Source organism: Bufo gargarizans, chromosome 6, assembly GCF_014858855.1.
Source record: "Bufo gargarizans isolate SCDJY-AF-19 chromosome 6, ASM1485885v1, whole genome shotgun sequence".
NCBI classification, from domain to species: Eukaryota; Metazoa; Chordata; class Amphibia; order Anura; family Bufonidae; genus Bufo; species Bufo gargarizans.
The window spans coordinates 250,420,754-250,433,868 of record NC_058085.1 but is presented as its reverse complement, the minus strand read 5'-3'; positions in this window follow the sequence as shown (position 1 = coordinate 250,433,868).

Here is a 13,115-nt window from a genome sequence, read left to right as displayed (position 1 = left end):
CCCCTAGGGTTTTTTCATGACACTTTTTAAGTGTGGCGAAACGCTGTGATTCCCTTTTCTTATATTGTGGATGTGTTCCTTTATGCTAATCTTTTGTTTTCTGAGGGTCCTTCCTACATAGTGGAATCCAAAGGGGAATTCCAGGACATGTATGACCCCCATACTTTCACACGACAGTTCTCCCTTAATCCTAAAACTTTTATCACCCACAAGAAATGCTATCTTCCTTTTTCTTCCACTTTTTGTCACTGCGGCCTATTCTTGCATGCACCGCAAAAGCCCCACCATGTAAACACATTTTTATTAAAGGCAGTTTCTTTGGTTACTAAATTACTATGCACTAATTTATTTTATGACTGATGGTTCTCTTCCGAAGATAAATGGAGGGAATTTTGATTTCCTATGACCATATCATTTTTTAATACCTTCCAATTATGTTTTATTATATTTTTATTTTTTCCTGATTACTATTATATTGTGTCAAAAACACATATCTAAGTTTGGGTAGGACACATGTCCTGGGTACTTGCTGCTCCAATCACGAATTCCAACGCAAGAAGAAATCCTTGTTTGCTTGCCCAAGACACCCAATGCTACTAAGCAGGCAGCAAAGACCTAGTTACAGTTTCTGCATGTGTCGCCCACTGAGGAACTCTGTTTTGCATTATTTATGTGGGAACTCACTCATTGGGTGCTCTATGGCAATACTTTGCTCTATGTCACTAACCATGTATTGCAGCTTTTTTCACTACAGGCCACCTTCTGTTAAACTGTATAGAACACAATGGGGTTATTTATCAAAGGCTGGAGTTTTATGCTTTTCATTCCCCCTGTGCTGCTGGAGGATGCGCCTAATTTATGGCGACTGGAGTAGATTTCTGACATCATTTATGCCTGGAAGCAGGCCTAAATGTTATTGAATTTGCCAAAGACAATGGCGCGGCCCCGACCACTCCCGGTAATGAGGACGGTGTAAAATATTGTCACATGGGTGTTTAAAAAAATGGCAAAACAGAGTCTTGCAGAGTATGACCCCCATTTTTAGCCATTATTGCAATATGTTTAGATTTATTCTATTATGTGAACATCCAGAAAATCCAGACTGGACTCTGTACAACATGCCATTAATTATCTATCAAAATGTGGTGTATTGAATGGCAATTTACAAGAAGGCACAGGAACAGTGACATTCTGCATATCTGAAGATGCTGAATGTGAGTAACTGGAAAATAGAAAGTCTCTGCATTGGATTCCAAAACTACATGCAGACGTCTGATTCTGTGGCCATACCCTAATAAGGATGCCAAAGCGGAAAGGAACATTATGATCAGGGTCATTCTCCTTCATCTTCTTGACATAGATGGCATTTGGTTTATCCTTGGCCATTGAAGATCATCATGCAGTTGCTGCATGGATTCATAGCTTGGCAGGGCATAGAAGTTGAAATCTGATATTTAGTTTTTGTTGTGTAGAAAATAGATGTGAACATGAAGTCTTTTCTTTTTTGAGAAACAGCCACTGAGAAATCTTGAAATATGAGGCCCTTGTTATCATACATGAATACTTTCCTTTGTTTCCAGTGCTCTCTTTTTCTTTGATGGTCCAGTGGAGATTTTTAGCAATGACTGGTCATAACTTTAATTGTTATATTCTGCAGATTCTGTCTGGCACTCCCGATCTGATTGTTAAAATTTCAGCTAGATTGCAGAACCTCGTGCCGGATGAATTCAGTCATTGACTGCAGTACAGAGCACCTTGTCAGTTATAGACAACTGTATTGCCATCCTCAGGACAGAGTTGAAGACTGCGGTGGGTACCCTTAGAGCTGAAGCCTATGAGGTAGTAAAATGGCACAGGGGGTTACAAAAGAACGATTATATTTTTGCGATTGCCTGAACCAGGGCGCACGTGACACAATGATGTTATAGAGCACTACCTGAGCCAGAAGGCCAGAAGAGGTATGTGGCATTAGTCAGGTGAGTATTTGATTTTTGATGAAATATTAGGTGGGGGTATTATAGGTACTTTGCCACTACAGATCTTGAACTAGATATGGGGAGTATTATGTATGAGTATCAGAGAAGAAGTAAAATTCAAGCACAATATATGTCTATGAAGAAACCAGTAATATGTATTAGTTTTCTAAGCATAGAAAACCACTATCCTCAACATGGTAGGGCTATAGCCTGGAGGTAAGTGGACTGCCTTCCATATAGAGTGTCTCAGGTTCAAAACCTAAAAGAGACAAATAAGATATTAATCTCTATCTGGAGAAAAAAATATATATGTGTGCCAAAATCGCCTGATGCAAGTAATGCTATAATTGCTAGGCTGTAAGTACGGTACATGATATCATGCTATGACACAGCTCTAATTACTTTCTACCTGATACTTATACATGAAACTCCTCATGCCTAGTTGAAGATCTGTTTCTCAGCAAGGTTTGAGCCGGAGCTATGTCACTGATAGGAGAAGCATGATTGCATCTGCTGCTTCTGCCCTTACACCATGCTAAAAGCGGTATTCCGGTATTCACTGGATTGGGTCTACTTTGAAAGCATTGTGCAGGCTTTACAAATGTCTAATATGCTGTAAAAAACATTTTTGCACTGTTCTCTAATAATATCTACTTACTTCTTAGTCTCCCTCTGCCTTGTTTGCACTCCTGCATCCCTTAGTTATTACCTGTCTGCTCTCTCCTGCTGCTGGTCGACTATACTCAGTTTCTCTGCTCTGTGTCTCTTGCCCCTGGGACTATCTCTGCTGGGAGTTTCTATGCTCTGAACTTCCTGTCTGCTGATTCCACAAGGCATGTAAGGGAGCTGTACTCTGGGAACCGTCTGCATCCGTTATGCTGCCCATAGACTTCTATTATGATGGAATGTAGTCCGTGGTGCATCCATCATAGAATTCCGTTATATTCTGTGATAATGGAACCCAGAACCCGAATTTGCAAACAGCAAGTTCGCTCATCCATACACATGGAAATTGGCCTGCAGAAAGTGTTACCATAGACATACATTAGATTAAGTGTTGCTGTGTAGCCATACCATTATAGATGTAAGTATGCGGTGGCATTTCATGGGGATTGAATGCTAATACAAATCATGGATCACTGATCTTACTACAGGGAAACACTATAATCAGTCTATTTTTCACTTATAAAAAGGTCCAAAAGTGGATAACCTCTATTTTCCTTACGCCCCAACAGCAGCACAACTGGGGTACCACTGCCCCTGTGGACAAGCAGGACAGCTGGAAGTTAACTTTTATTAATTAAATTTAAAAAAAAGTGATAATTAACTAATTAGGCCCAAATACACACACTGTGCGATTTTTTTTCTGTCCTGCAGACAGAAGGGTCAGGTGGTGGTCTCTTGGAGATCAATTTGTTCTATATGGATTCAAATTCTATTTCTGTTCTTACAGTTTCAGCCGCGAGGACTGGCGTGCGGTTTCCGCTGGGCGACGATCCCTTGCACCGTAAGCTATCCGTTCCTGACGCAGACTGGGTCTTATCTTTACCTTGTGTAGAGCAGTTTAGGGAGCGTTTTTCTAAACCTACCATGCTCCACCGCCGCTATTTTGGTCTTGGAGTCTCTGCCTCTCTCCGGTCGGCGGGGGGATCAAGGAACTTCTGAATAATGAAGTATTAATCACTATTTTACTTCCCTGACATAGAATTGGTGGTTTTCTGTGCTTCTACTTTGAGCTTCCCCTGGAGAGTTTTTTCTTTTCTCCTTTTTTCTCTGTGGAGTAGCGCTCTCCCAGAGTGAGGCAGAAGATTCTCCTCCCCTCTCTGCTATTTAAGAAGCTCATTCTTCTTCAGCTGTCTCTCCGTTCACTCCTTGTTCTGAGAGTTGCTGATGCCATAGTGCTGACACAGTTGTGCTCACGCACACTACTGTGCTGATGCTTCTGAGAAAACCTCCTAGCTGACTCTACCTGCAAATTCTCCAGCCGCCTCGGCTGCTGCTGCTATCCGCTATATATTTTTTCTGAATTGTTTTCAAATGTCTTCTCCGGGTTCGGGGGATGTGCCCTCTTCGGGACGGAAGTGCTCTTCCAAACACAGGCACCTGACATGTTGGGGCTGTAGCACTTTCCTGCCTGACGACTATATTTATAGCAAATGTTAGAGTTGTCACCCCCCTCCAGATCCTGAGCCCCATTCTCTGGACATGATAACCTGGGTGAAGGACTTCATGGGCAAGTCCATAACTGATGCATTAGCCCAGAAAAAGCATATACATAGTTCTCCTAGGAGATCTTCGTTTTTTGGAGAAGACCTGATGATTGTTGATGAAGCCCATTTCTCAGCTTCAGATAGTGAGGAAGATGAGGACACTACCACCCAGATATTCCCGGTGAAAAAAGTTCAGTGACTATTAAGATCCATCAGGTCAAGGGACCAGGATGTTGATCAAGGGGAAGCTTCTACAGCCACCTCTAGGGGGCCTAGGGCCTTCAAAGTGTAAGAGTCGCTCAGAAGTTTGATGACAACTGAATGGAAGCATCCAGAAAAGGGATCAGTAATATCTAAAAGGTTTAAAACATTATATCCCCTAGTCCAAAGTCAACTGGACCAATGGAGTCCTCCTCCCAATGTGGATTTAGCCATATCCAAGCTTTCAAGACACACTGTGGTTCCTTTTGAGGATGGTTCTACAGGGTGGGCCATTTATATGGATACACCTTAATAAAATGGGAATGGTTGGTGATATTAACTTCCTGTTTGTGGCACATTAGTATATGTGAGGGGGGAAACTTTTCAAGATGGGTGGTGACCATGGCGGCCATTTTGAAGTTGGCCATTTTGAATCCAATTTTTGTTTTTTGAATAGTGACACATCAAACTTATTGGGAATTCCACAAGAAAAACAATGGTGTGCTTGGTTTTAATGTAATTTTATTATTTCATGAGTTATTTACAAGTTTCTGACCACTTATAAAATGTGTTCAATGTGCTGCCTATTGTGTTGGATTGTCAATGCAACCCTCTTCTCCCACTCTTCACACACTGATAGCAACACCGCAGGAGAAATGCTAGCACAGGCTTCCAGTATCCGTAGTTTCAGGTGCTGCACATCTCGTATCTTTACAGCATATGCATATCAGTGTGTGAAGAGTGGGAGAAGAGGGTTGCATTGACAATCCAACACAATGGGCAGCACATTGAACACATTTTATAAGCGGTCAGAAACTTGTAAATAACTCATGAAAGAATAAAGTTATGTTAAAACCAAGCACACCATTGTTTTTCTTGTGAAATTCCCAATAAGGAATGGGTCACATGACCCTCTTCCTATTAAAAAAACAAAAGTTGGATTCAAAATGACCGCCATGGTCACCACCCATCTTGAAAAGTTTCCCCCTCACATATACTAATGTGCCACAAACAGGAAGTTAATATCACCAACCAGTCCCATTTTATTAAGGTGTATCCATATAAATGGCCCACCCTGTAGTCTCCAGGATCCACTAGATAGAAAAGTTGAATGCACCTTAAGAAGAAGCTATTCTGCCGCATCCACTTCAGTTGCAGTTGCGTCCTCGGAGGTTGCTAATTTTCTCAGGAAGAAGCTCCTGGAAATTCAAACAGATGTAGACTCTGGTAAATTCAAACAGATGTAGACTCTGGTAAATTCAAACAGATGTAGACTCTGGCGTTGCTAGAACTGATATGAGTTCTTAGTTCAGGTCTGCTCTTTTGGGTGCAGATTTCTTAAGTGAGGCAGCATCTCAACAGCTTAAGCTGGCTTCAAAGCCGATGCCTCTTTTTGTGGCCAGTAGGAGGCCCCTCTGGCTCAGACCCTGGAAGGCAGACAATGCCTCTAAGTACAATCTCTGTGGTCTACAATTTGGGTCTGAGCTAGATAGGCTTAAGGAAGGACTCTCTGGAGAAATATGTCTCACTCAGCAATCCTCTAGGGGGAGAGGTAGGCAGTTTAGGGGATCCAGATCCCAATCCTACCATAGCTCCCGCAGAGGACAATACTCTCGCGGCAGAAGAAATCCTCGCACCTAGGACCCTAGGGAGAAGAATTCGAGCCTTTGACGCCATCTCTACTCTCCTGGCAGGTCTTATTGTAGACCTTCTTGTGACGCGATGTCACGTCCCCGTCCGGATTTTATTCATAAAAATGTTTTATGAGTAGAATCCGGTTGACTGTCAGAAAAAAAAAAAAAAACGCTTCTAGCCAGGGAACAGGACGTCCATATATGGCCATTCCTGTAGCCCTTTGTAGACCACAGACCGCACCCCCTGCTGAGATCACCTCACACCTCGGACAGCTTAAAAGGACAAACACCAGACATGTGTCTCCCGGCCACTTTGAAACCACGAAAGTTAAACACATGCTAGTTGCCCCTTCCTTGCAGCCTGGTCAATTTACACATCAGAAGCAGAGAGAGCTGGGAGGGAGGAGCGCATAAGGAGAGACATGTGAACCGTGCTTTAAGAACCCCAAAAAGCATATTGGGCTATATGGAATTGTGACTCAAAAATGTAGGTATGCTCAAAATGCACCTCTCACCCAGAGGAAGCGGGAGAGTCCAAACTTGGCAGCTCTGGGGTCTTCCCAGACTGGAAAATGGGTTACTAGTCACCTAGAAGGGAGAGAGGTGTGGTGTCACCCATGGAATCATCCATAAATTCATGGGGGATTTTTCTTATTTATTACGCCGGCAAAGTTATGGCCAGTTTTTTTTAAATTTGTGAAAACTGTCCTGGCCAGCAGCAGGGAGGGGCGAACAAGCCCTCCCAAACCCTCCTTCAGAAACACCCAACGTGCAGCCCTTGGCCAACAATTGGCTGGGCAAACCCCCCTTACCCTCCCAGAAAATGGGGCATAAAAGTCCATGCGCAATGGGAGAGGAGAGCTTTTTGCCCTGTGGTCACATCGCCGATAGGCTGTCCGTTGGCAAGTAAGTTTTGTGCCTGAATTTTGCATAGGCAAAATCCAAGATAGTAATTTCTCTTTTTAGCCCCGTTTACTTTCCACATGCTTCCCAACTAGCTATTGTAATCCTTTTCTGTAAATGTTTGTATGCATTATTTGTTTCACTTCTGTGTTACTTAAAGTAAAAGATGTTTTTATATATTTTAAATTGTCTCTCTCTTATCGCTCTAAGCCACACTGCAACAAAGTACTTACGCCTTGAAGAGACCTAACTGTTTTATAGTCGACTGGTATTAGAGACATAACTGTTTTATGACTCGATTGGAGTTAGCTTGTAACGTGGTATCAGGGCTGATCTGTGAGTGGTCCGAAACCCTATCCCTACAATTACAGAGTCGTTCACTCACGAACGTGGTGGCAGCAGAAAATAAGGGGGGTCCAGGATTGACTGTTTGTGTAATTCTGTATCTCCCACCTGTCACAATCCACTCTCTGTTGGACTTTTCTCCCCGCTGGGGTGTTCTGGCGGTCATAAGTCTGATTTAAACGGGGGTTGTCGTGACACTTCTTATTCTCCCAGCTTGCTCACTCCTGTAGGCGGACGTCTCCGCCGTTTCCCCAAAAATTATGAACACAGTATTTCGGAACAGTGGGTCCTTCAAGTTATAAGAGAGGGGTACAGAATACGCTTTTTAGCTCCTCCTCCTTCATGGTTCGTGAGGACCTCACCTCTCTCTCCTGTAAAACAGGCGTGCTTATTTGCTTAGAACAATCCATCCTTCTTTACCTACAAAAGGAAGTGCTAGAGGAAGTGCCCTCTGCAGAGAAAGGATCCGGAGTGTATTCCCCCGTATTTCTTGTACCCAAGCCGGACAGGAGCTAGGGAATGATAAATGATCTCCGTTATCTGAACCGTTTTATAACCCAAAAGCAGTTGAGAATGGAGACCATTCACTCAGTCATACAGGTTCTGCAACCAGGGGATCTCATGGTCACCATAGACCTCAAGGATGCATATCTTCATGTACCCGTTCATCCGGATCACAGAAGATACCTACGGATTGCTGTCTCTCTCAGGGGCACTGTCAGACATTTTCAGTTTGCTGTCCTGCCCTTTGGAATCTCTTCTGTCCCCCACACCTTCACAAAGGTTGTGGTCACTATAGGGACAGCCTTGAGGCTAGGGGGTTTAGAAAAGATTCCTTATCTAGACGACTGGCTACTAAAAGCCATATCTCTAGATATGTTGCAGAACAATGTTCATAGGGCTCTTACTTTTCTCCAGCATTTAGGCTGGATAATAAATTGGAAGAAATCCGAGATCGTACCAGCAACATCAAGAAGATTCTTGGGGTTCATAATAGTCATCCGACAGGAGTCTCTCTCCCTCACTCCGGAGAGACGCCAGAAATCAGAGCTGCAGTGTTTCTAAAGGGTTCTAAAGGTCCCCCACGTGGTTTCCATTAGAACCTTGATGAAGATGTTGGGCCACATGTCAGTAACTGCAGAGGCAGTCCCTTGGACCCTAGCACACTTGCGCACTCTTCAGTCAGAAGTGTTGTGCCTGTTCATTTACGGCAAAAGTGGGTTCTTGTCACCCAGCAATAGAACAGACGAGTTTGAGAGATTTCGGCCCCTGTCACCCAGGCACAGCAGGGGTTCATTCACGGCAAAAGTGGGTTCATGTCACCCAGCAATAGTAAAGAGGATTTTGAGAGATTTAGGCCCCTGTCACCCAGGCACAGCAGGGGTTCATTCATGGCAAAAGGGGGTTTATGTCACCCAGCAATAGAACAGAGGATTTTGAGAGATTTAGGCCCCTGTCACCCAGGCACAGCAAGGGTTCATTTACGGCAAAAGTGGGTTCTTGACACCCAGCAATAGAACAGACGATTTTGAGAGATTTAGGCCCCTGTCACCCAGGCACAGCAAGGGTTCATTAACGGCAAAAGTGGGTTCTTGACACCCAGCAATAGAACAGACGATTTTGAGAGATTTAGGCCCCTGTCACCCAGGCACAGCAGGGGTTCATTCACAGCAAAAGGGGCTTCATGTCACCCAGCAATAGAAGAGACGATTTTGAGAGATTTAGGCCCCTGTCATCCAGGCACAGCAGGGGTTCAATCACAGCAAAAGAGTTTAATGTCACTCAGCAATAGAACAGACGATTTTGAGAGATTTAGGCCCCTGTCACCCAGGCACAGCAGGGGTTTGTATACGCCAAAAATGGCAAAATGGCACCCGACAATTAAAAATAAGATTTTTTTTCAATTTAGAGCACTAAAATTGGCACTTTTTTGCATTAAAATGGCTCTAAAATAGTCCTTGAAAAGGCTAGAGGGATGTAAAAGGCAGAAAAATGTGCTTAAGAGTATGACAACTGCTCTGCAAACAAATGTGGATAGGGAAATAACTTAAAATAAAATAACTAAAAATTACAAATTATTAACCTGCAACTCAGAGAATGAGGTGGATACGGAGTCGGAGGTTGAGGAGGCGGTGAATGTGGTGTTGTAGGTGGAGGCAGCAATGGAGGAGGAGGAGGTAGCCAACAATGTTTTTTATTTTATTTATTTTTTGGGGTAGGTAGCCCCCAAAATTTGGGGACAAATAAAAAAAAAAAGAAAACAAAGAATCATTGCACTTGACTTGAGTACAAGAATGTATGTTTGATGGTGGAGAAAATATCTATTCTGCACAAGGTACAGACAAGTCTGGCTGTGGACAGGCGGCTGTCTGTGATGACGTCCCCTGCCGTGCTAAACACACGTTCAGATAATACATTGGCTGCAGGGCAGCCCTGCACCTCCCAAGCGTAAAGGGCAAGCTCAGGACATGTGCCCAATTTGAAGCAGAAGTGGAAGGGGGCAGACCCGTAATTTAGTACGTGTAGGCGTGTGCACACATACTGCTCCACCATGTTGGTGATATGCTGCCTCCTGCTAAGACGTTCCATATCAGCTGGTGCTGCTGGTTGTTGTGGCGTGTTGACAAAGCTTTTCCACATTTCGGCCATGCTAACCCTGCCTTCTGAGGTGCTGGCGGTGCCCCAGCTGCATTGGTGACCTCCTCCTCTGCCTTCGCCTTGTGCTTCCACTGTGCCCCCACTGTCAGGTGGGAATGCCACCAGCAGCGCATCTACCAGCGTGCGCTGGTACTCACGCATCTTACGATCATGCTCCAGTGACGGAATTAAGGACGGTACGTTGTCCTTGTAACGGGAATCCAGCAGCGTGGCCACCCAGTAATCAGCACAAGTTAGAATGTGGGCAACTCGGCGGTCGTTGCCGCATGTAATCGCTCATGTGTGCCAGGCTGCCCAGAGGCAATGAAAAGCTGTCCTCTGTGGGAGGTGTATCATCTGTGTCCTCTGTATCCCCCCATCCACGCACCAGTGATGGCCATAAGCAGGTCTGGGTGCCACCCTGCTGTCAACATGGTTCCTCCTCCTGCATCTCCTCCTTCTCATCCTCCAGAACTGAGTTTGTGGGTGCAGGAACCCACCCTCGGAGCCACTTAGGAATGACTGGCCAGAAACCCTACGAAATGATCCCTCTTCCTCCTCCTGTGCCACATCCTCTTCCATCATCGCCAGGAGCGTTTTTTCAAGGAGGCATAGAAGTGGGATAGTAACGCTGAGAACGGCGTTATCGGTACTGGCCATGTTGGTGGAATACTCGAAACAGCGCAACAAGGAACACAGGGCTCGCATGGAGGCTCAGTCATTGGTGGTGAAGTGGTGCTGTTCCGCCGAGCGACTCACCCGTGCGTGCTGCAGCTGAAACTCCACTATCGCTTGCTGCTGCTCGCATAGTCTGACCAGCATGTGCAAGGTGGAGTTCCACTTTGTGGGCACGTCGCATATGAGGCGGTGAGAGGGAAGGCCGAATTTACGCTGCAGCGCTGACAGGCGAGCAGAAGCAGGGTGAGAACGCCGAAAGCGCGCACAGACGGCCCGCACTTTATGCAGCAGCTCTGACATGTCGGGGTAATTTTTAAGGAATCTCTGCACCACCAAATTCAGCACATGCGCCAGGCAAGGGATGTGCGTCAAACTGGCTAGTCCCAGAGCTGCTACGAGATTTTGCCCATTATCGCACACCACCAGGCCGGGGTTGAGGCTGACTGGCACAAACCACTCATCGGTCTGTTGTTCAAGGCCCGTCCACAGCTTCTGCACGGTGTGGGGTTTGTCCCCCCAAACAGATAAGTTTTAAAACTGCCTACTGTCGTTTACCCCTGGCTTTGCTGAAGTTGGTGGTGAAGCTGTTACGCTGACCGGATGAGGAGCTGGTAGAGGATGAGGAAGCGGAGTAGGAGGAGGAAGCAACAGTAGGCAAACTGAAGCACCCTGCAATCCTCGGTGGTGGAAGGACATGCACCACACTGCTATCTGCCTCAGGCGCAGCCGCCACTGCATTTACCCAGTGTGCTGTTATGGAGATATAACGTCCCTGACCGTGCTTACTGGTCCACGTATCCGTAGTCAGGTGCACCTTGCCACAGATGGCGTTGCGCAGTGCACACCTGATTTTGTCCCCTACTTGGTTGTGAAGGGAAGGGATTGCTCGCCTTGAAAAGTAGTGGCGGCTGGGCACGACGTATTGTGGGACAGCCACCGCCATAAGGCCTTTAAAACTATCCATCTCCACCAGACGGAATGACAGCATTTCAAGGGCAAGCAATTTAGAAATGCTGGCATTCAGGGCTAGGGATCGCGGTTGGTAGGGGGGTACTTCCTCTTCCTCTCCAGCGTTTGGGATATGGAGAGCTGAACGCTTCCGTGTGACATTGTGGAGATGCTTGGTGACCCAGGTGTTGGTGTTGCTGGCAGATCCTCTGTTTGTGGGGTGCCAGGTGGCACTGTCACTCCAGAGGTGGATGAAGAGGCCGCAACTGCAGCAGAAGAGGAAGCAGGAGGAGCCAGAGACCTTTCTTGGTTTTTGAGGTGTCCCCCCCACTGCAGCTCGTGCTTTGCACTTAAATGCTGGTCATGCAGATTGTGCTCAGGTTGAGAACGTTTATGCCTCGCTTCAGTCTCTGATTGCACAGCGTGAAAACCACTCGTGTCTTGTCATCAGCACATTGTCTGAGAGAACTGCCACGCCAGGGAACGCCTTGGAGCTGGCTTTGGTGTGCTCGGGTCCCCCTTGCTGCGGTGGGCAGTAGGAGGCATACTGTCTAGAGGACAGCCGCTCCGCTTTTGCACCCTGCTCCCTCTTCTGAAAAATCGCCAGGAGCGTCTTTTCAAGGAGGCATAGAAGTGAGATAGTAACGCTGAGAACAGCGTTACCGGCACTGGCCATGTTGGTGGAATACTCGAAACAGCGCAACAAGGAACACAGGTCTCGCATGGACGCTCAGTCATTAGTGGTGAAGTGGTGCTGTTCCGCCGAGCGACTCACCCGTGCGTGCTGCAGCTGAAACGCCACTATCGCTTGCTGCTGCTCGCACAGTCTGGCCAGCATGTGCAAGGTGGAGTTCCACTTTGTGGGCATGTCGCATATGAGGCGGTGAGCGGGAAGGCCAAATTTACGCTGCAGCGCTGACAGGCGAGCAGCAGCCGGGTGAGAACGCCGAAAGCGTGCACAGACAGCCCGCACTTTATGCAGCAGCTCTGACATGTCGGGGTAATTTTTAAGGAATCTCTGCACCACCAAATTCAGAACATGCGCCAGGCAAGAGATGTGCATCAAACCGGCTAGTCCCAGAGCTGCTACGAGATTTTGCCCATTATCGCACACTACCAGGCCGGGGTTGAGGCTGACTGATATTGTGCTGGTGGCTCTGTGCGACCACCGCCTCTTCCTCCGAACTACATCGGTCACTCGCGTGACCTTGATTCCATGTGGGGTCGAGGACCTCATCGTCTTCCACATCATCTTCCACCCAGTCTTCACCCCTGACTTCTTGTCAGTCCTCACACTTTTGAAGCCACCGCATTTGGCACCTGTGTTTTCGTCATCATCCGAGACGTGCTGCGATGGTCCTCCCATGTACTCATCTTGAAAAATAAGTGGTTGGGCACCGATGCACTCAATCTCTTCCACTTCTGGGTCAGGGTTAGGTGGATGGCCCTGAGAAACCCTGCTAACAGAGTCATCAAAAGCAGAAGAGACTGCTGCATGACTTGGGGCTCAGACTGCTTGGCTGATTTGCAAGGGGGTGAGGTGAAAGACTGATGGACATCGGCTGCAGGTGCCAACTGTGGTC